Genomic DNA, 22,340 nt, shown 5'->3' on the forward strand with positions numbered 1-22,340 from the left:
ATGGATTGGCTCCGAAGCCATTAACTGGAGAGGAAGTTTATCATAAAGTGGAAAGAATTGATGTTTGTTTGGTAAGAATAAAAAGATTGTAGGTGAGAAGAACATTTGGAAAAAAAATCCATATTCTTTGATCTCCCATATTGGTGTAATCTTGATGTTAGACATAGTCTTGATATGATGCATATGGAGAAAAACGTTTGTGATAGCCTTATTGGTACTCTTTTGCACATACCAAAAAAAACTAAGGATGGAATCCATGCAAGACTAGACTTAGCTGGAATAGGAATAAGAGAACAGTTACATCTGCAACTAAAAGAGGGTGGCAAGAGGGTTTATTTGGAGCCAGCGGCACACACGTTGTCAAAAGCAGAGAAAACTAGCTTGTGCCGATGTTTGCATAACGTTAAGGTGCCACAGCGTTATTCTTCTAATATGAAAAAGCTTGTCTTGATGGATGATTTAAAGTTAGTCGGGATGAAATCTCATGATTATTGTCACACCTTACTTACATAATACCTTAGCATTCATTTAGGACCATTCCAGACCATGTTGGATGGTCTTACACTTAAAAATTTCAATTTGGATGTTAATTTTCGAAAAATTACTGTTCACTGTCCAGTTTTCAGATTACAGGTCCAACTTTGAAAAACCATAACTAATTCTAGAAAAATCGTATGGAGGTGTTCCAAAATTCTACAAAAAGCTCTTTCAATGCTCTTTAAGGGAAAAATATTCAACTAAACTCACCCTCACTGAAAACGTACAGTTTATTGGATTAAGATTACTATTTGTTTGGTAAAATCTGGACTTTCCAGATTCTCCGTCTTAAATTTGAAAATTCATATCTCTTCTTATAAACATCCAAATGAGGTGATTCACCACTCATTTTAAAGCTTGGGATGTGCACTATAAGTATACCAAATTTTGTAGCTTAACTCATTCATATGATAGGTCAAACTGAAGCTCGAAACTAACTGCTCTATGACCTACGTTTTATCCCTTAACATCTCTTTACTTTAATTCTTTTTATTTCTTTGGCATACCTAACATGGGCTTACTTTTTTCCATTCATGCTCATACATTCCTATACATGCCATAAGCTTTATAATTAAATACATGGCATTCACAACGTAAGTCATAACATAGGAGAATTATACATTGAATATTAGTATCAATCATTAGCATCAATAATTCTCCACTTCTTCTCCTTGTTTCTCATGCCATTAGTGCCCATCATTGATTGACCTAAATGGTTGGTTACGAAGGGGTGAGATTCGGGGGAATCTCAGTAGCAAACATTACCACATATATGCACAAGATGGATGCTAGTGTATGGTATGTAGTTTTTCATAAACTTAAGTTAACTAGTGACATGCCATCATGCTTTATGCTTGGTATAAAAATGCATGGCCATGGGAACACATTAAAAACAGCATTTCCAGCAACAATCATCATGTCACAACATCATTCAAACAACAAATACAAACCAACACATGAGCATACCATGTCAAGCACATAAAGGGTAAGTTCACTACCTTGCACCTCAAGCTTTCCTCTTACTTTTCCTTTGACTCCCTTGACTTTCCAACCATGTGGGCATTTGGTCAACATCACCAAACATCCTCTTGGATGTTCCAAAGCTCCTAAACATAACCATAATGATCACACAATCCATTAGGACCATTAGATTACATAAAGTTCAAGACTAGCTTTCTTGAACCTCAACCCTTTCCCTTAGTCTTAGGGTTTTCTTTCTAACTTTTCTAATATAAATGTTATCATTTCCCATCCTTAAGATCCATTTCTTGTCAATTAGGACCACTTTAGATGGCCTTAGATTCAAGAATACCAAATCTGGAAATTTTGGTTCGCGGGTGCTGTTCACGCAGAAACTCCAGAATTTTTGCTCAACTTTGAAAATTCATATTTAAATCTATAAAAATCCAAATTGAGTGTTTCCAAGTCTCACTGAAAGATCCTTAAGTTAAATTTAAAGGAAAAATAGTTTCAGGAACCAATTCTATGCAGAACAATACCAGAATAGTATGGAACTCGAAACTCTTCCAAAAGTTCAACACTGTTTCCAGATTTCAAACCCTAACTTTGAAAAATCACCATAAATCATACACATATCCAACTGAAGTGTTCTACCCATGGATTTAAAGCTTACAGAGTGTACTTTAAGCATAAAAAATTTCAAAATCAGATACGCACAGTAATTAATTTGAAATAGGTATCAAATCAGATGCTACAGCCACCACATACCTTGATCTTGAAGCTTGAACTTAGGTGGACTTTCTCTCACTAGAAATAGCTCTTTCTCTCTCTAGATGCAAGAGCGGTAGAGTTTCCCCTATGGTTCCTTGCTTGGATGAAATGTGAGGGGAGGGAGTGCCTATTTATAGCCAAAAATTTGGCTTGAATGGACCAAAATACCCTTGGTGGCTAATAGAAAGGGTAAGGGCAATCTTGGAACTTCAAGTTGACTTTTACATCATCATTGCATCATCTTCTTGCATCATCCTTACCTCATCCTTCTAGAAGATACCAAGTGTCATAAAAGTGGCGGAGGAGAAGGGAGATTAAATCCTAGCCGTTGGATCAAACTCAATTCCTCCGAATTTACTTGGCCCACATTTCTCTGACTTTCTTTATGGCCTTCCAGGGTTCAGAAAATTCTTCTATCTACTCCATAAATTCCCCTTCATTCTAGAGAGTATCTATGAATTTTCTCAGGCCATAACACTTCCTCTAAGCCTTGTATAAAATTCATTTACTAAAATACCCTTTTATTGGTGTAATCTACTCTTTAATTTATTAAAGCCATTCCACTGGCTTTTTGGTTGCGGGACTAATTTTATAAATTATATAACCTTTCAACCAATTAATCCTCATTTTTACATACATTTTTGAGGTCTCTTGCTATTTTAAATAACTACCTCAAACAGTATACTTTTTACTGGCCATAACCTCATAAATTCCATTTAAGCTATCTCAGGGGTATTTTCATCTTTTCTCTTCATAGAAGAGTCTTAGAATATTATTTCCCATTTTCTAGGATTTTCTTGAAATTTTCTGTACACTCTTCCATTTTTGCCCTTGCTGGTCATAACTTCTTGAATTTACAGTTTAGTCCCTGCTTGGACTTAACTTCATATAATCCTCTTTTTGAGGCTTCTAACTTAACCCTTGGCCTGTATCTAGCCTCTTTACTCTCTCTGGGCCTTTGAGACTTTACTGGAGCCTCTAACTTTGATTACACTTTAGCCCCTTAAAACTTTACTTTGCAGTTTAATCCCTGAAACTGCTTTGCCTTCCTTTCTCATCTTCGGGACTTCTGCTCAAAAAGGGTCTGGTAGCCTATCCAATTCAGGCTACTTTTGATGCTTCTAGGCCCAAAAGTCTGGATGTTACAATTATCATGTATTGATGCAGCAACTATTACCAGTGGCTATTCGAGGTATTATGAAAGATGATGTGAGAAACACGATAACTAAATTGTGTCTTTTTTTCAATGCTATCTGCAGCAAAGTTATTGACACTGAAAAGTGAGATGAATTGGAAAAAAAAGGGGTATGTTATTCTGTGTCAACTAGAAATGTATTTTCCTCCAGCATTTTTTGATATCATGGTACATTTGATAGTGCATTTAGTAAGAGAGGTAAGGCTCTGTGGCCCTGTATATCTAAGATGGATGTATCCATTTGAGAGATTCATGAAAGTCTTAAAGGGTTATTCGAAGAACCCTTATCGACCTGAGGCATCAATTGTTGAAAGATATGTAGCTGAAGAGGCCATAGACTTTTGCAAAAGATATCTATCTAGAGTGGAAGCACAAGCTCGACATGACGATGGGATAGGTAAGGGAACTCGAGGGCCTAAAGTGAAGAGTATTGTCCGTGAAGAACTGTTCCAAGTGCACTTATACATTTTAAATAATATGAAAGAAGTTCAATCATACTTAGATAACCATAAGCAGATTTCAAAGGACAAGTATCCAAAGAAAAGTGATAGACAGATAGCTAATGAGCATAACAAGACATTTATTGCGTGGTTCAAGGAACAGGTTTGGAGGGAGACAAATGTTTCTGACACAATAAAATGGCTAGCTTGGGGGCCTCGATTTGATGTCACCACTTGGAGTGGATATGATATAAATGGGTATTCCTTCTATACAAAAGCTCAAGATGAGAAAAGTATCATGCAGAATAGTGGGTTAATGGTAGTTGCTGAAGCAATGCATTTCTCTAGCGCCAAAGATAAAAACCCTAAATTGGCATTCATGGCCTATTATGGTATTATTGAGGAGATATGGGACGTAAGTTACACAAATTTTAAAGTTCCTATCTTCAAGTGTAAGTGGGTTAACAATAATGGTGTTCAAGTAGATCAAAATTTAGATTTACGTTAATTGATCTTCATAGGATTGGTTATACAGATGAACCATTCATTTTACCAAGTCAAGCAAAACAGGTATTTTATGTCACCGATCCTGCAAATACCAAATTGTCATTTGTGCTTCAAGGTAAAAAACAAAAAGACAGTGATCCAACCTTTAGTATTGATGAGACATCACCTTTCACTACAAATCCACCTCTATTGAATGAAGTAGAATTGGTAGATGACGATGATGAATATGCTGTTAGGAATGATCACTGTGAAGGAATATGGGAAAATGCATAATGTAAGACTCTAACGGAAAAGTTATGCACTATATTAGAATTTTGTGTTTCTTATTTGTTAATTTTTTATTGATTTCATTACAGTTGACTCACTTGGTTCACTCTGGTTTACTAACAGGACATGGAGGATGATGATAGAAATATGGACAATTTTGATGAAGATCAAGGGCACGATGAACCTTATAGAAAAAGGGGTAAAGGCACCATGAGAATGCCAAAGCTAGCAGTACGTCATGGGAAAATTCAAAGGAAGCATGTGAATTTTGATGATAATATGAATCTAGTTGGTCCAGAAGCAGATAGGTTCATAAGCTACATAGGCCTTCTAGGTCGAAGCAAAGTGAGCATTCTGTATTCTAGCTGGAAAGAAGTACCCCCTAAAACAAAGGATGCGATTTGGCAAGATATGTTGGTATGTAACTTCATAAACTTCTTATACTTTTTAATAATATTTCTTACTGTTAAATATTCTAATTTCATTCATTACCAATGAACTTCACAGAAAACCTATGATATCCCTCCCACAGAGGAGATGAGAAGACAGTGGCTAGACCAAGTACGCGAGCGATGGAAAGATTTTAAGACAATTCTCACTCGTACTTACATTCGAGGGCCTAAACAGGATGAAAATCCATGTGATATTTACTCATTTCTTGATGAAGACGCTTGGAGAAAATTTGTGGCTCCACGTCTAGCTCCTAAATTTCAGGTAAACTTATTCTACTTAGTGAATATGACCATATAAACTAGTTTATTTCATTGAACTAACTTCATTTTTGTTTCTTTTCTGTAGAAATTAAGTGCTCAAAATAAAGAAAAACAAGCTAAAAATCTGTACCAGCATTACATGTCTCGTGGCGGTTACAGAAAGGAACAACAGGAGATTATGGAAACTGATTTGCAAAAAATGCAAGAAGCTACAAAGTTAGACCCCAGCATTGTTGTTCAAGCCCCGTCTCCGCCTTCTCGACATAGAACGTGGAAGTATGCGAGGATGAAGAAAGGTGAATATATCAATCAGACTGTTGCTGACATTGCTCAAAAAATTGTAGGTACTTGAATTAAAACAATCTAAATTAAATTAGTGTTCACATTCTGTTGACTTATCATTTATTGCTTGTACGTTATAGGATGCACTTGAGGTATAGAGCAATCAAGGTTCTTTTACTCCAAGTGGAAAGATGGATATCTTGGCAGCTGTAATTGGGAAGTTAGACCATCCTGGTCGAGTGAGAGGATTATCAAAGACAGTTGGTTTAACTCAATATTTTGGTTCCGGTTCACAAAGCTCTACAGGCAGAAGTGTCCCAAGTGCTGACCTGATGGACAAAATTTGAGCACAAGTTCATGAAGAGATTATGACAAGTGATGAGGTTTGTCAATTATTCAAAAATGAGTTTATGTCTGACATTCGGGAGGAGATGAGATCTTTAGTTTCAAGCATGCAAATTGGGCAATTTCAACCACAAGAACGTACACCTTAGGTATATAATTAATCACAACATAATTAATTTTGTTTTGAATTTTGCCAACATTGTTTCCATTTAATTCCATTCTTTCATTTGTATCATGGTCTCAAAATTCTCCAGCCTATGGCAGCACAAAAGGGAGTTTCAATCCACAAGTGCCGTCAGTTCCATTTGACCCTAGTCCCCCACTAAATAATGGAGAACCATGTGTTCTCTATTTAGATGACCCAAATATGTGCGTTGTTGCCAATGCCATTAGATACACAAACGGGTCTAAAATTCATAATCAAAAAATCCCAGCGGACTTGGTCAAAGTGACGGTTATGGCTATTCGAGAGGAGGAAGTTGATGTAGATTTGTCGTTTCCCAGTGACGAGGTTGGCAAGCTAGACGAAGCAAAAGGCCATTTTATTTTATGGCCTAAAAGACTCATTGATGTCATATCTCCAATGGTACAAAATGTAAGCATTTTCTATTTTCTCTTTCATATACAATTTATGTTACTTATTTTTATTCTATTTTTCTATTAGGACGTTGAAGATGCTACTAAATTTTCTTGTTTGGCACAATTGTATGGCATTTATGAATCAGTTAACAAAGTCAATATACAAATGCTTAGTGGGATTGTGGGAGAGTAAATCACATATCATTTTGATTTGGACCAAAGGGATCTCAAGGACTTTCTATCCCTGGATCAGCTAGACATTGCATAGATTCAACTGGCAATAATGTGATTTTATTTTATGATTTATATTTTCTAATTGCTCATTTTTACTTATATGTATGAATTAATTTTTGTTTTGTATCAAATATATGATAGCTACTTTCACAACTTGTGCGCTTCTACGGGAAAGGGACATTTGTATGGATTCATGTGTCCAGCCACTTTGCAACCTTTGAAGAATAACATTGATAGCCGGATGAGATACGTGGATAATACCATTGCAGCCACTCGCTTACCTTGTTATTTTGCTCTAATTATAGAAAAGTAAGTAGCTTATATCTTTATTTGCATATTTATATTTATTTAATTTTCAAAGAACCTTCACTGATTTTCCTTCTTTTTATGTTTCAATGGACATTGGTCGTTGTGCATTCCTTGTCCCCGAGATAACGTCATTTACTAGTTTGATTCATTGGGTCGTCCCCCAAGCAAGGAAATGAAACATATCTTCGACACGTAAGTTTTGTGGTCAAATATATTGTTTTCTTACTTCATTAAGTTGTTTTAATCCGTAGTCATTTCTATTTCATCATAGGGCTTTTAAAACATATTATATACGGGGAGGGAAACGTGAGGGAAAAAATGACAAGACTGTTTGGCACAAACCAAAAGTAAGAATATTTTCAATTCTTTAATGTCATCAACTACATATATACATATTCATATTCACTTTGATTTCATAGTGTCATCGACAACCAGGAAGTGCAGAGTGCATATATTATATTATCCGTTTTATATATGAAATTATCGAGTCTGAATGTATTCAAAATTTTGAGATGGTAATAATTCATTTAATTATGATTATTTGCTTTTTCTATTGAATTGTTTTTCTTTAATTCTCTTATTTTGATGAATTCAATCTTCTTATTTATATAACTTGCAGATCTTTGATTATGACAACTGTTATGATAATGAAGAGATTGATGCTATCCGAGATTTTTTGGCAGGACAATTTCTTCAAGAGTTTTACACTCAAAATGATACATGAGGTTACCGGTTTGGATGGTATTGAAGTTTCTAGGTCCATTTTGATTGTTAAAACATGTTAGAATGTTACTAGGATTGTGCATGTGTTCTTAGAATGGATCTGAATCTATTGAAATATTATGTAATGATGTGGATTATGGAATTGCATCTGAATTGTTGGATTGTGGATTATGGAATAGATCTGCATCTGAATTATTGAATTATTATGTAATGATGATGACAACTGTTAGAATGTCACAAGGGCTTGTAAGTGAATTATTGGATTATGGATTATGGAATAGGTCTGAATCTGTTGAATTTGGCTGTACTTTATTTTTTGAAAAATTTTCAGGATTTTCTATAAAAAAAAGTCGGGAAATTTCACTTTTGTGCGCATTTTTTTTATATAAACATTTTCGTCTGTTCAACTGGAACAGATGAAAATAGAGTATTATATTCGTCTCTTCCAGGGGAACAGACAAATATAATGTTATATTTTCGTCTGTTTCCCAATAGACCAAAATCACAAGTCATATTCGTCTGTTTAACTGAACAGACGAATATATTATATCATATTCATCTGTTTGGCAATAGACTAATATTCACTTCCTATCTACTTCTCTTTCATCTACGTCCCCCTCAAAACAGACGAAAAAGGACCATCAGAACAGACGTAAATGAACTTTTTTGTAGTAGTGTTACCATATGATCAGTGCTATTTTGTATTAATCACGAGATTGACTGATAGGGGTTTGATACCAGAGAGCATTTTTCTCTAAAGATTATATTAAGAGCTTTAAATAAAACTTGGAACCATCTAATTTTAATTTTTCTAGAATTAGTTATGATTTCTCAAAGTTTGGCCTTGGTTAAGGTTACATGAATAGTAACCTAAATTTAATGAATTTTAAATTTTAAATTTTTCTAATCTAAGACCATAAGAAATAGTTCCAAATGGTTCTTGTTGAGATATAATGTGGTAAAAAAGGAAGGTGTGACAGCCCCTAACTCGAAAAATTAAAAAAGAGAGAATGTGCAGAAATACCTAAAAACTTTTAACCAAAGTGAGCCAAATACCATATGTTTTCTCGCCTATGCAAAAGTACTAATGAACGTGCAAATACATATTAATTCTTGGGTGAAGGGGCAAATTTACTCATTGTAATATTTAAAAGGAGCAATAGGCACCATAATAAAATGTTGGGTGCAAAAATACACATAATGATTTAAAAACGTGTCCTAAATTGCAATTGCCATCAAATTGACTAACGTTGATAGTTTAGAAAATATATTTTGACTAAAAAAGCTGACATAGAGGCAGATATGGCAGACATCTATTGCAAGAGGATAGAGAGTTGAAGTCATCCAAACTGTTTCTTCTTCTGGGCTTGAAGTAGTCATTGCTATTGGCAGGTGATATTTGAAGAACGATATGTTGCTGGCACTAGAACCATTAATAGATTTGAAATCGTTGGCTGGGCATGCATAAGATTGAAGACTGGGATTGACAACACCAACAGTTAGTCCCTTTCTTGACTTGGAGTGGGGTACGATGATTTTCGTATCTTTCCAAATTGATACTGTCTATTGATAAACAGCTGCCGGTTAGTCTTCGTAGCTCTATGCATGATTCTATTGTTAACAAATTAATCAAGTAACGAAATTGATCAGAAAAATGGGGAATTATTGGCCACCAAAATAGATATTGTAGGCCCAAAAATAATGAAAGACAACAATTAACAAAAATCTGTCGTTGTTGCTCAAAAAAAAAAAACTCTGCTGTTGGTTTGTGTACAAATGACGGATGAGAAAGAGTGAGGATGAACAACACATACTTTGTGTATAGACCCCAAAATTCCATGAAAAAGAAAAGAAAGTGAGAACCCTGGATGGTAAAGAAGTGAAAACTAAATTCTATTGTGGTATGTGATAAGGAAAAAGGAACGAGAAGGGAGAAGGAAAGAAAGGTTAGAATAGTTAGGATGATGGAAAAATATGGAAATAGAAAAGGGATGAGGAGGTGAGGGGACGAGGAGGGTAGGGGGGAGGAAAGAAAAGGCAAAGGAGGAAGAGGGTGTGTGAGGGGACAAGCTGACTAGGACAAGAGAAGGGTGAGAGGCTAAGTTAGATGGGAGATTGACACATATATGCTTGATGGAACCCGCAAAAATAAAAGGGATAGATATTAAGGACAATTAACAAAAAAAGTGAATGTACAAATATACCTATAAACTTATACCAAATGTGCATCTAGCACCATAAACAAACTTTGGGATTAAAAAGACACATGATGATTTCAAAAAGTTACAAAAATGCCATGACTGTTAATTATTGTAACGTTGATCGTTTGTTTGACCGAAGGCACAGAAGTACACGTTGATATGGCTTAGAGAGTCTGACCAAAAAAGAGTAAATGTGCAAATATATCTATAAAATTTTGTCAAATACACACCTGACACTATGCACAAACTTAGGGTGTAAAAATACCTATTATCATTCTAAAGAACCCTAAGATTATTTTCTAGTTGTTTAATTTATTAAAGATGACTGTCTAACTCAAACTTTTGGCCAAATAAGGTAATATAGATATTAAGTTAGTGTTTTAGTCTTTCTCCTTCAAGTGTAACCCTCTCTTCTTTACAAACTAGAGGAGACGTGACAAGAGCAACTAAGAGAGAGTAGTGTTGCTCTTCTTAGAAAAAGAGAGACTTTGATAGATGAAATGACGGAGTAAGTTTTGTGGAGAGTTTCAGTTTGTTTCTTTTCAATGAAAGTGCAATAGTGAGGAGAGAACATTATTAGGATCGGAGGGAGACTGAAACGCGATCATTTGAAAGGAGGAGCGAGTTGCACAATGAGTTGTGCTTGAAGGAGGGAGACTAAAACACTAGCTTAGGGTCCGTGTCACCGTTTTTAATTAAAAGTTTGAATTAGAAAGTCATCTTTGATGAATTAAACAACTGTAGCAATTTAAAGTTGTTTTGAAATGATCATAGGTATATTTGCACCTAAGTTTTGTTTATGGTGTTGAACACACATCTGGGACATGTTTGTAGGTATATTTGCACCATTACTATTTTTTATTAGACCCCCTAAGCCACATCAGCATTCATATCAGCATCCATGTCAGCACCTTCAGTCAAACAAATGGTCAACGTTACAATAATTAACGGTCATGGCATTTCTGCAACTTTTTAAATCATCATCTGTATTTTTGCATCCAAGGTTTGTTTATGGTGCCAGGTGTACATTTTGTACAAGTTTATAGGTATATTTGCACCTTAACCCTCATGAAAATAGCATTTTTGTCCTGTTTTAAAAAGTTAATGGGTATTTTTACCCCCAACATTTTATTATGGTGCCTGATACTTCTTTTCAATATTACAACAGGTATTTACCCCTTCACCCTTAACTCTTTCAATTTTAGCCACAAAAAAAATCTATACTAATAATTTTATGGTATACGTTTGGTCGGCTAAGTTCATCAAGTTTTAATTTAGTTTCTTAAATATAGAAAGTATATTTTTAGTCACTAAATGTTAACACCATAGGTCTCATTATTAAAAACTACTAACTCAAGGAATCTAAATAGTGACTCTGCAAAAGTACTCATAAACGTATAAATAAATCGATTACTACTATTCTAGTTTTTTCAAAAAGTATTAAATTTTATATTATCCCATGTTTTTAGATATGGAAAGATGGGCTGTTGATGTACCCGATATTGTGGTAATCATTGATCAGCAAAAAGAATGTATGGCTTTTCGGGAATATATCACTTTGGGAATTCCAACAATTTGTTCAATCAATATAAATTGTGAATCGGATCTTTCAGATATTACTACATCTTTATTAGATTTTGTTTAAATTTTTTTGAATTTACAAATTTTCAATTATAGATTAATATTTCAATATTCAATTATAAAGTTACCATTAAAATTTGTTAAATCAAGTTTTTCTAGTAATGAAATTAACTGTGTTAACGTTAAGAGAATTGAAAATACCCTTTATAAATTTAAGGGGTTAAATTAAAGCTTGATATAAATCTAGAAGACCAAACACATATTAACCATAAAATTATTAGCATTATACCCCCTTTGTCCATTTCTCTTGTTATTAATGATATCATTACTTCTTTTTAATTATTGCCCTTATTTTCTGGTTCTGTGACTTGAAGCCTTTTCTGGTAAATATTGTCTATTTCAAAGCATTTGATCTTTCATTGAAAAAAAAATGTAATTTTAATTATTACCACCGGCAACAAAAGATTATTTTGTTGCAGATGAGTAAAGGGAAGGCTCACTGGACTTTTTATTTTATTTTATTTTGAGCCAATAAAAAGAGAATCACAGAGGTTTTCAAAAAATATATATATATATATTGAAGATTGGATTTAGTGAAAAGAACTAATCCCTCACAAGACATTGAGCCAAAATTCGAATTCTTGTTAAGAGAGGTGTCTACATTTAATACCTAATAAGACTTTGAGCAAGTTTGCTTCCATTAGACAAATACCTATACTTAGAAAAAAATATAATTATCAAAAAGTTTCACAAGAAAAAAATGATGTAGTAAAATTTCACTTTGCTCACTTGTTTATAAAACATTCTGGTTATTACATTATTTCTTTAAGATTTTATAATAATTCTCCTCAGCAAATATAATTTGAACCAATAATAACCTCAATTTTTGTACTTTGTATTTATATTTTTCTTCATTTTCTATTTTTCATAGATATCAATATGGAAATTATTTTATCAATAGTTATAGTTTTCTAATTTTAATTAAGTCTTTATAATTTTTTAATTATTTTTACCTTATTTTTCCTTCTAATTAGGCACCCTATAGTACCCGTTCAAGAGAACGGTTACCCTAAATCGATTATTTAAAATTAATATGGCCTTAAATTATATTGTAATTACCCAAAAAAGAAATAAAAATTAAAAAATTGTTATTCACAAAAAGGAAAAAATAAAAGGAAAAATATTAATTTATTTACAAAGTTGGACTTGATCTAAAAAGAGAACCTAGGGCTTACATACCTTTTAGAAGAATTAAAACCCACATAGTTCAAGGAATATGAATGCGTACCACTTAATTGATGTTTTTTATGAATAATTTTTATGTTATTTATTTGAAAAAATTATTTTTTAATTGGTTTGTATTCTTTTACGGGATAAAAAAAATTCTTTTATTTTTTTTTTAAGTTGAAAAACAAAGTTTTTGAAAAGCTTTTGGATTAAAATTTTTGAGGAGATTTCAATAATTTCATACAAAAGAATAATCAATCTTGCTTAAGAAAGTTTTAAGAACCTCACATGGCATAAAATCATTTTGAAATCTTATTATTTTCCAATGGTTAAGGTGCTTAAATACCCCAAAAGTATCTATGAAAGAGCATTCATCAACCAAAAGTTTTTATTTTTGCTCTTAGATATCCTAAAAGTTTATTTTCATGGCAACTATATCCTAGCTGTTATCTATAGTAAAGTTTGACTATAATTTTAAGTGTTTTAATATATGTCTTTAACAGTCAAACTTAACAGTGGTTGACAGTTCACGACAAAAAAACTATGAAATAAATATTTTCGTGTATATTAGAACAAAAAAAATTTCAAATGCTAAGTGCTCTTTTATAGATACTTGTGGGATATTTAAGAACTTTAGCTCTTTTCTAAAAAACTTTTAGATTAAACTTTCTAAGGAGATTCCAATAATTTCAGACGAAAAAAATAATCAATTTTACCTAAGGAGGTTCAAAAAACCTCACACGACATGAAACTGTTTCGAAAACAATTTTTATTTATTGATTTTATTTGTGAAAACTAGGTCAGATTACACAGAGAAGGAAAAAAAGGTTTCATTATTAGATTAAACTTCAATGGCTAAGATTTATTTTTGTACAGTTATTATTAAAATATTAAAATTAAATAATAAAAAATATATAAATAAATTTATACTATTAAGTGTTAAAATTTGATATAAGTAGTTTAATATGATAAATTTTTATTATATTTAATATTATAATAATATTTTTACTCAATTTTAAATCTGATAATCCAATGATGAAAAAATTATATGGAGAGGAAGTGGAAAAAGAAGTTAGCGGAGACATTGTTCTCTCTCTTTATTTTTTACAATTATAATTCCAAAAGATACTTCTAATTGGGAAGCAAGTTATTTTAAATGAGGGGTTTTATTCATTTTTTTTTAAAATTTTTTTCCTCCTTAATGATTTCATATTTCATTTCTTAATTTGAAGATCAATCAGCATTTAACCTCATCTTTTCTTTCATTGTCATTTATTATAGGGAGGTAATTTTTATTTGATTTTTGTTTCTTTATTACATAGTATACTTTTTAAACTTGGCCTTCATGAAAGAATCAAGAAAATTTTTTCTTCTATTATTATTATTATTTTATTTTATTTTTCATTTATTGGTGGGACTGGAAAAAATGGCGTATTCACATATTCTATAAATTGATACTTGATTCTAATTCGTGCCACGCACATCAATTCTACTCATTTTTATGTTGGACTGAAACTTCCACCAGAGTCTCTTTTTTTTTTTTTCCCCAAATACGTTTTTTTTTTTAATTTTAAACAAGGGCATTCTGAAAAAAAAAAGTCAGATTGTTATAAAAAGAGGAAAAAATGTTAAATTAATTATAATTAACTTAATAATCAAATTAGTTAAACAAGTATTAAATTAAGGACCAAGCACCAAGGAGTAATTCACATATAAAGACTTTATCACTTTGCTTAATAAACTAGAATATCTCTTTAGCAACGCATGAACGAGATAATTTTTTCCTGGTTACACAATGAACAAGATAATGTTTAATAGAATACTATTATGACTGCCAAAAAAGGAAAAAAAGAGAAAAGATAGAGTACTATTATGACGCCCTTGCAAATAATGCAAATGACTCTGAATATTTTTGGTGGCAAAAAGAAAATGATTGAATAAAAGAAAGACTATTTTAAAGAAACCCAAAATTTAAGGTAATGAAGATCTCTAGTAGACAGTTTAAATTTTAGGGATCCATATTATATTTAGTTCTCGAAATTTTTACTATTGAAAATTTGAAATTAGTAATTTTGATTCCTAAAATTTGATCTTATTTTAGTTTTAGTTTCTAAAATTCAAAACCAATGGCTTTGATCTTAAAATTTGACATCATTTTAATTTTGGTTCATAAAATTTGAAATTAGTGGTTTTAACTCCTGAAATTTGATCTTATTTTGATTTTGCTCCTTGTTTTAAGGACCAAAAACACTGATCTATAGACTAAAAATCTTTAAGCGTAGCAAAATAAAGTTAAATTTTAAAGACTAAAACCAATAGTTTCAACTAAATGAAGAAGGTAGAACTCAAAGGTTGTGATTTGAAGATGTGTTAGAGGATGCAAGGGTCCATGAGGAGTTGGGATTTAGCTTTGGCTTCCAGACCAGGAAACAAAGCTGCTTACTATTTAGCAACTAGCATTATGAGGGGATTGGTTTCAGTTGGATGGCTCTCTTAGTCACCATCCTCTCTTTGGCACTTGTTGATCTTATTGACTCTTTCGCTGATGTTAGGGATAGGACTGGAGTTGGTTAATTGTTCTGGTGTTTGGGCTTTCTTTTCTGCTTTCTTGTGTTGTTTAGGCTTTCTTGTTAGTTTGTATTGTTTTGGTGAGTTTTTTTTGGTGTGCTAGGTTGTATGTTTAGGCTTTTGTGAGTGCTTTTCTTTTTTTGGGACATTAAGTGGCTCTTTATGTATGTACATATTTCTTTTAATGCTAATAAGATTGACTGTTTTTGTTTGGAAAAAAAAAAGAACCATTGGTATCAAATTTCATATATCAAAACTAAAATGAGGTCCAATTTTAGAGATTAAAAATGGAATTAACCCTAAATTTTGGATGTTAAATTTGATTTTAAATATAAGATTACTTTATCTATCATATTTATTCTTTTTCTTTTAAAAAATAATTTATCAAATTTATAAACTAAATGTATAATCTAATATCATACATAGATATTTTAGAAAAATTATGTGACATTTGTTATATTTATCTAATTTATTTAATTTTTAATCCTTTTAAATTAATTAAATAACTTTTTATGCGAAAGAGAAGATGAAATATATTAGTATAGAGATTAGGAAAAATCGTATTAAAAGAATTTTAAAACTAAAAAATAACAAAATGAGCACTTGAATAAGAAAAATACTATCAAAGACTGATCTTAAATATAAATTACAAAATATTAAGAAAAAGACTAAAATACTGCTTCTTTTTATTCCATCTTATCCTCTTCTTCTATTTCCTTCTTCACTTCCTCTCCTCCACATATGCATGACTGGGCTCTTTCTTTTCTCCCTCTCATAACTTGTTCAGTTACAAGGAAAAGGAAAAACAGGGGGAAAAAAAAAGGGGAGAATGACATTGAGGTCCCACAGAAGCCAAAATACAGCAAAAAAGTCCCCTGAAATGTCATAATTTTTCTGAAGTCCCAAAGGGACTTAGATGCAATTTTAATAATCCACAAATTACTCTCTTGCCCCTAAAGTGAAATCCGTTGGAGCTCTCCCCTGGGAAGCCACGCACGGCCGGCTATGTTGGAGAAGTTGGAAAACGCAGCGTTGAAGGGAGAAAAGCTGTGGAGACCTAAGTGCTGAGAACGACGGAGTGAGAGGAGGCAAGTTTTGAAGGACGCAAACAGAGAAGTTGAGTTCTGGGAACAGAGGGCGCTGAACGACGGAGTGAACGACGGAGTGAGACGAGGCGAGTTTTGAAGGACGGAAGCAGAGAAGTCGAGTTTTGGGAATAGAGGGCGCTGGACGACGGAGGCAGAGACGGCGATTTCTGAGAATAGAGGTAGCTGAACGACAAAGGCAGAGATGCTATTTTCTGAGAATGGAAAGTCATTGAATGACCGAGGCAGAGACACTGATTGATCGGGAACGGAAAGTCACTGAACGGCGGGGCAGAGACGGTGATTTCTGGGAACAAAAAGCCACTGAACGACGGAGAGGAGACGCTGATTTCTGGGAAGGAAAAGGGACTGAACGACCGAGGCAAAGACGTTGATTTCTGGGAACGAAATTTGAGTGAACAACGGAGGCAGAGAGGCTGATTTCTTGGAACATAAATTCACTGAACGACGGAGGCAGAGATTACAAATCATGGTTTGTTTTTCCAGCATTTTTCCCTTTCATTCTTTGCTGCCAGTTTGTTGTTTAAAGTATAATCCACTTGCAATTCCCATTACCGAATACTAATGAGGGAATGAGTAGTGCTTGAGCGTGGATAAAATCATAAATGTAGTAATTTAAGTAAGTTTGGTGACAACACGAAATGGATTTGGAGAAGATGCATTGAGCAAAAATATGATTAAAAAAGAAACTTGCACATAATTGATAGTTTTGTACAGCGTGATGACATGCATTGGAAGATCTTACAGATTTTTTAACGTGTATCCCTCCTGCTTTTGCTGATTTTAATGGTCTGGATAGTTTTCTCGAACTAGTGTTAATAGTAGAAGAACTTTTTAATACTTTTGATACAGTATGCTTCTTCAACGCAATTTTGAAAGTGGCACGGATAGTAGAAGTGCTTTTCCATTTGGAAACCTTTACCAACTTGGTATTCTTCCCCTTCTGCTGAGTTATTTGGGTCCTAGTAATCTTCCAGATTGTGTTGCTTCCCATTACTGAATGCTATTAATCAGAATTCCTTTTTTTAGAAATTACTAAGTACATTGAGCTTGATGTAGTAAAGAAACCAACTTAGATAATAATCAAGACAGAGTTGGGAGCTGCTGTATTGGGCAAGTTATGTGATGCTATTGTCTTTTTTGGTAGGTTAAGAAAATGGGGAAGGATGGAAGCAATGCCTTGTCCTTTTCACAGAGGAATTCTATAAAAAAACCTCGAGCAAGTACAAATCCCTTGAATCAGGGAATCCACATGTGAGGAAGGCCTGGGATAAATTATCTGAAAAGCAAAAAGAGGAATATTGTCAAAGGGCTAGGGAACAAAGAGCTCCTACAAAGTCCAAGAAGTATATAGTTCCTTTCTATACAAGATGTGCACCTAAACAATTTGTACAAGTTTGCAAGCATGTCAAAGAAAGGAAGGACCTGATGGATAGGCTAAAAAAGATAGGTTTTGATAAGTTGGTTGAATTATGTTGCCACACAATTCAAAGAGAATTGTGTGGAGAGTTTATGTGTGCATTTGACATTCCTACAAAAAGCATTTCCATAAGAGGGAAGAGAAGGAAAATGGGGGCAAATGATGTGCATGACTTTATGGGGCTACCATTTGAGGGGGAAGAGATTAAAGCAGCTGTGAGTAGTGAAGATGAAGTGTTCAAGCAATGGAGGACTGTGTATGGCAATATTCCATACAAGAAGATAGCTTCATTGTTGACCGAGGAGAAACAAGATGAAAATTTTGAGATGCTGTTTGTGATGTATGCATTGGGAACGTTGTTGTGTCCTAATGCAAGTATTTGTGTTGGTGATTATTTGTTGAAGGTCATACTATCAACAAAGGATAGATTGGGTAAGTTTGATTGGTCATCTTATGTGTTAAATGAACTATACAAGGGCATTGGAGTGTACAAGAAACAATTGGAAAAAGGCAAGTTGACTGAGAAGAAGAAGAATATTCCAGGCTGTCTATACTTCCTACAAGTAAGTGCTATTATAATTTGTATATTTCTGTTGTCATTTTATGGTCTGAATGTTGTCAATGGCTGTTGTTAACTTATCATTCATGTCACATGCAGATATATTGTCTACAAAAGTTTCCATTGGGGGAAACAAAAGCTTCACATGTTAAGGATGCTCTTGCATTTTGGGATGAAAAGAAAGTGCAGGAAAGAGTTAATGTAACATCCTGATTTTTAGGCCTAGAAGTATCAGAAATAGCCTAAATGAGATAGGCTACCAGACCCCTTTTTAGTAGAGGTCTTAAAGATTAGAAAGAAAGTTAAAGCAGTTTTAGGGACTAAACTGCAAAGTGAATGTTTTAAGGGGCTAAAGGGTAATCAAAGTTAGAGGCTCCAGTAAAGTCTCAAAGGCCCAGAAAGAGAAAAGAGGCTAGATACAAACCAAAGGTTAAGTTAGAAGCCTCAAAGAGATTGTTTTATGAGGTTGAGCCTAAGCAGGGGTAAAACCGTAAATTCAGAAAGTTACGGCCATCAGGGGTAAAAATGGAAAGTACTTAGAAAATTCTAAGAAAATCCCAGAAAATGGGAAATAATATTCTAAGACTCTTTTGTGAAGAGAGATGATGAAAATACCCCTGAGGTAACTTAAAAGGAATTTACAAGTTTATGGCTCAATTTAAGATGTAGAGGTAGATTTATTTGTTTGAGTCATAAGGAAACCTCAGAAAATTATGGTAAAATGGGGATGTATGATCTAAGAGACTATAGAAAATTATAAAATTAGTCTCATCCCTAGAAGACAAGCAAAATGGCTTTAAGAATACTTAAAAGCCAGTTGTGCCCAAAAAAGGCATTTTAAAGAATGATTTTTAAGTGGGGCTATAGGTTGAGTTATGACCTGAGAAAATTCATAGATTTTCTCTAGAATAGGAGGAATTTTATGATATTTTTGGATGAATTTTTGGAGCTCTGGACTGAATAAAATGCTCCAGTCAAATATTAAATAATTTTGTCCCCTAAATAGGAGACAAAACCAAAGAAAATATCTAAAAGCCATCATGACGATGCTGAGTCAGCATGCTGAGTCATCAAGCGTAATCATGACACCGACGAGTCATCATGCTGAGTCATCAAGCGTAATCATGACACCTACGAGTCATCATGCTGAGTCACCAGAAGATATTTATGGACAGCATAAAAATCAGAACGCAGTATGGGAATATTTTAGACAATCTTTTGTCTACCCATTATAGCGAAATCTCTACTGCATGACTCAGTAAGGTTAAGTAGCCTGTCAGTAGAGCTAATTATTTTCATCTATGCTCCTCTAAGGTGGCACCATATATGTACTTAATTAAGATGAGAAAATAGTGTCAGAACATGTCCTGGTGGTACAGGGTAAGTCAGGACCCGAAAAGTATCTGATATGGTGCAAGATTGGCTTGATAGGTGGAGAAATAATTAAGGAGATATTTTTGCACGAATTTCCATTTATTTTCTCCCTATTTTAATGCCATAAATGATGAAAGGACATAAAAGTGACAAGTGTACGGTTAGATGAGAAAAAGAAAATATTACGTGTACGGCTAGATGGAAGACACGTGTACGGTCGGATGCAAGGCACGTGTGCGGTCGGATTAAAGACATGTGGCTTGATGATGTAAGCATGATGTCATCATGATGAGGTAAGCATGATGTCATAGGACACTTGTCACCGTAAGATCAAAAGAGAAAATGGACGGTCCAGATCGAGCCACGTATTTTTAAGATCAACGGTCCAGATTCGGTCTGTTTTTCTATAAATACCCCCTCCCCTCCCTACCATTTCGTCCAAGCATAAGGAATCCATGGGGAAGCTCTTGCAAAATGGTTTCTAGAGAGAGAAAGAAGAGGGAGAAAGAAAGGCCAAGTGGTTCCAAGCCAGATCAAACTCTAAAACACGGCATGTGGTGGTTATAGCACCTGATTTTATGCCTATTTCGGATTAGTTACTGTGCGTATCTGATTCTGAAATTTTTCATGCTTAAAGTACACTCTGTGAGCTTTAAATCCATAGGTAGAACACTTCATTTGGATATGTGTACGATTTATGGTGATTTTTCAAAGTTAGGGTTTGAAATCTGGAAACAGTGTTGAACTTTTGGAAGAGTTTCGAGTTCCGTACAGTTCCGGTACTGTTCGGCGTAGAACTGGTTCCTGAAACTATTTTTCATTTAAAGTTAACTTAGGATCTTTCAGTGAGACTTGGAAGCACTCAATTTGGAGTTTTCTAGAATTAATTATGAATTTTCAAAGTTGAGCAAAAATTCTGGAAATTCTGCGTGAACAGTACCCGCGAAGCAAAATTTCCAGATTTGGTATTCTTGAATCTAAGGCCATCTAAAGTGGTCCTAATTGACAAGAAATGGATCTTAAGGATGGAAATGATAAGATTTATGTTAGAAAAGTTGGAAAGAAAACCCTAAGACTAAGAGAAAGGGTTGAGGTTCAAGAAAGCTAGTCTTGAACTTTATGTAATCTAGTGGTCCTAATGGTTTGTATGATCAATGTGACTATGTTTAGGACCTTTGGAACATCCAAGAGGATGTTTGGTGATGTTGACGGAATGTCCACATGGTTGGAAAGACAAGGAAACCAAAGGAAAAGCAAGGGGAAAGCCATGTTACAAGGTAGTGAACTTACCTATACTGTGTGCTTGATATGTATGCTTGCATGATGTGATTGTGTTGCCATGATGTGACTAAGCTATGATGAAATGTTTGCAAAGTTATGTTTGCAAGTTTATGTTATGTTTTGCCTTGGCAATATGTTATGGAAGCATGAAATGCTTTAGCTTACTTTCCATGGCATTCATGTGTTAATGTTATAACATGTCATGCATGTGCATTATGTCTTGCATGCTTATGGGTAGTGTTTGCTACTGAGATTCTCCCGAATCTCACCCCTCCCTAACCAACCAATTAGGTCAGTCAATGATGGGCAATAATGGCATGAGAAGCAAGGAGAAGTAAGCGGAGAATTATTCTTGTTAATGGATGAGACTGTTGATATATGTATAATTCTACTATTTTGTGAACTATGTTATGGATGCCAATGATACCATGTATTTAATTATAATATTTATGGCATAAATGAAAGTGTATGAGCATGAACGGGAAAGAGTAAGGCCATGTTATGTATGCCAAAGAAATAAAAAGAATTAAAGAGATGTTAAGGGATAAAACGTAAGTCTTGGAGCAGTGAATTTGTAGCTCAGTTTGACCTATCAAACGAGTGAGTTAGGTCATAAGATTTGGCAAGCAAAGAGATCTGATGTTTCTATTTAAAATGAGGGGTAGTTTGCCCGATTCCGATAACCGAGCAGAAAGTTATGCCTTTCCAAAGTTAGGCAAAAATACAGTAAAATCCGAAAATGACCAAATGAACAGTAACTTTTTCAAAGGAAATTGAGCTCGAATTTCAAGGCAATCAGTTCAGAAACTATTTTTCCTCAAAATTTTATCCAAAGAGCTTTCTGTAGAACTTGGAATCACTCAATTTCAATTTTTCTACAATTAGTTATGAATTTTCGAAGTTTGTCACATTTTAAGGTGACAATGAATAGTAACCCGTAAATGAAAATTTTCAAACTTGATTTTTCATCAATTGTAGCCTTCAAAAGTGATTCCAAATGCTTCCGCAAGGAAAGTTAATTGGTATAAATATAAGGTGTTACAGTTAACATGGAGAAGGAGAGTGATCAAGGATTATTGCATCCAGCTAGTCAAGCCACCAGTTTTGATCCAGAAAATTTAACTCACCCGGTATGTGGACTTGGAGGCTTAATGGAACTTC

At 33.8% G+C, this 22,340-nt stretch overlaps 1 long non-coding RNA gene across 1 annotated transcript; it reads left to right on the top strand.

The window, feature by feature from the left end:
- The first annotated feature begins 372 nt into the window (after positions 1-372).
- Positions 373-16,400, top strand: LOC114761077 (uncharacterized). The gene is made up of 3 exons (XR_003742113.1): positions 373-383; positions 7,136-7,143; positions 16,263-16,400. It is a non-coding gene; the product is annotated as an uncharacterized LOC114761077 (long non-coding RNA).
- The last annotated feature ends 5,940 nt before the right edge of the window (positions 16,401-22,340 follow it).

Source organism: Neltuma alba, unplaced genomic scaffold (genome assembly GCF_004799145.2).
Source record: "Neltuma alba isolate B1F8T4 unplaced genomic scaffold, ASM479914v2 tig00011073_pilon, whole genome shotgun sequence".
NCBI lineage: Eukaryota > Viridiplantae > Streptophyta > Magnoliopsida > Fabales > Fabaceae > Neltuma > Neltuma alba.